Here is a 2,712-nt window from a genome sequence, read left to right as displayed (position 1 = left end):
TAGCAGTACCAGATATTAAACTATACTATAAAGCAGCAGTCATCAAAACAATATGGTACTGGCTAAGAGATAGAAGGGAGGATCAGTGGAATAGATTTGGGGTTAATGACGTCAGCAAGACAGTGTATGATAAACCCAAAGAGCCCTACTTCTGGGACATGAATCCACTATTTGACAAAAACTGCTGGGAAATTTGGAAAACAATATGGGAGAGATTAGGTTTAGATCAACATCTCACACCCTACACCAAGATAAATTCAGAATGGGTGAATGACTTGAATATAAAGAGGGAAACTATTAATAAGTTAAGTGAACACAGAATAGTATACTTGTCAGATCTCTGGGAAAGGAAATATTTTAAAACCAAGCAAGAGTTAGAAAAAATTAAAAAATGTAAAATAAATAATTTTGACTATACTAAATTAAAAAGGTTTTGTACAAACAAGAACAATGCAACCAAAATCAGAAGGAAAACAACAAACTTGGAAAAAATCTTTATAACAAAAAACTCTGACAGAGGTTTAATTACTCATATATACAACAAGGAACTAAAACAATTGTATAAAAAATCAAGCCATTCCCAATTGAAAAATGGGCAAGAGACATGAATAGGCAATTTTCAGATAAAGAAATCAAAACTATCAATAAGCACGTGAGAAAGTGTTTTAAATCTCTAATAATTAGAGAAATGCAAATCAAAACAACTCTGAGGTATCACCTCACACCTAGCAGATTGGCTAAAATGAAAGAAGGGGAGAGTAATGAATGCTGGAGGGGATGTGGCAAAATTGGGACATTAATGCATTTCTGGTGGAGTTGTGAAATGATACAACCATTCTGGCTGGCAATTTGGAACTATGCTCAAAGGGCTATAAAAGAATGGCAATTTAGAACTATGCTCAAAGGGCTATAAAAGAATGCCTGCCTTTTGATCCAGCCATACCATTGTTCGGTTTGTACCCCAAAGAGATCATAGATAAACAGACTTGTAGGAAAATATTTATAGCTGTGCTTTTTGTGGTGGCAAAGAACTGGAAAAGGAGGGTATGTCCTTCAATTGGGGAATTGCTGAACAAATTGTGGTATATGCTGGTAATGGAATACTATTGTGCTAAAAGGAATAATAAACTGGAGGAATTCCATGTGAATTGGAAAAACCTCCAGGAACTGATGCAGAGCGAAAGGAGCAGAGCCAGAAGAACACTATACACAGAGACTGGTATACTGTGGTAAAATCGAATGTAATGGACTTCTATACCAGCAGCAATGCAATGACACAAGACAACTCTTAGGGATTTATGGTAAAGAACACTACCCACATTCAGAGGAAGAACTGCAGGAGAGGAAACATAGAAGATAAACAACTGCTTGAATACATGGGTTGAGGAGGACATTATTGGGGATGTAGACTCGAAACAACCACACCAATACAACTAACAACAATTTGGAAATAGGCCCTGAACAAGGACACATGTCAACCAGTGGAAATGTGCATTGGCCATGGGTGGGGGATAGTGGGCGGTGAAGGGGAAAGTAGGGGCATGAAGCATGTAACCATGTTAAAAATGAATATTAATAAATGTTTTAAAAAAAACTCAAAATTTGACACTTATCCTGAGACACTTTGTCCTGCATTCCATTACAATGACATCAGAGACATCTACCAGCATCTTAGATGGCCTTAGAGAAATGAAAAACTTTCTTCAGTGTTTCTTTAGAGAAATACCCCAGTATTTCTGCAGAATGTGTGCAGTATTTAGTGGAGCCTATTGTCTTAACCATGTAGTACAGTGCCTTGTAGTGGACAAAGTATCTGGAAAATATAAGGAAATCATTGATCATTTTGGTCACTGGACAAATGCTATTTTATAGTAGAAGATAGTTACCTTTCTGAGAAAACATGTTCAAATGTGAAATATAGGAAGATATTAAAAGGGAGTGCTGATCACAGATCGATCTATACTGAAGACAGATTCTGATCAGCACATTTCTGTTCTGACAGTGCCACCAGTAGAACCAGGGTCTGCTGCCATCCTGGTACTGAGTTGCCCTCTTCTATCATGACTTGTATGAAAAGTATATCTTGTCCATTTAACTTGTATATCCTCCAAAAATACAGCAAGAGAAAATTTAGAATTGGTTGTGCAGAAATTCTTCACCCCATAGACTGAAGTGGAGCTGGAAAAGGAGGAACTAGAAAAGCCAGGTCTTCTGTGGACCCTCTATTCCCACATGAGAGATTCTTCAGGAATTACTAGAAGCTCCTATAATGATGTACCTTCAAACACTATGTTCTGGGACATGAGTATGTCACTAAACGGGCTAAAACATTTTTCCAGCACATCTTGCCAAATGAAGAATTTTATTCCCCTCCACCAAATCCTGAAGATACTGTGTTTGATAGAGATAGTATGCAATGAGAGGTTCTTGCACCCAAACCAGACACAGCTGAAGAAATCACAGTCCAAAGAAACACAGAAGAGCAGCCTCAAGAATAGATGGCAGCCAGGCAGGGAGCACTACTTTAAAAGTGTACCTTTCAGGTTAAGATGGTGGCTGAGTAGAAGCTGGGCCACTTTCTCTCCTTACCAACCAATATAGCATACATCCAAAGGACAAGAAAACAAAATCCAGATGAAAGAAGGGACCCCACAATAGGGTGCAGTATGGAAGGTACATGGGATTTGGGCACTTCAAAACACGAGCGGATCA

The 2,712-nt window shown here is 38.2% G+C and overlaps 1 pseudogene; it reads left to right on the top strand.

Annotated features, from left to right (window-relative positions):
- LOC123250930 overlaps positions 1 to 2,420 on the top strand; it is a 9,379-nt pseudogene extending 6,959 nt beyond the window's left edge.
- The last annotated feature ends 292 nt before the right edge of the window (positions 2,421 to 2,712 follow it).

Source organism: Gracilinanus agilis, chromosome 1 (genome assembly GCF_016433145.1).
Source record: "Gracilinanus agilis isolate LMUSP501 chromosome 1, AgileGrace, whole genome shotgun sequence".
Taxonomy (NCBI): domain Eukaryota; kingdom Metazoa; phylum Chordata; class Mammalia; order Didelphimorphia; family Didelphidae; genus Gracilinanus; species Gracilinanus agilis.
This window is presented reverse-complemented; position numbering and strand designations above follow the sequence as displayed.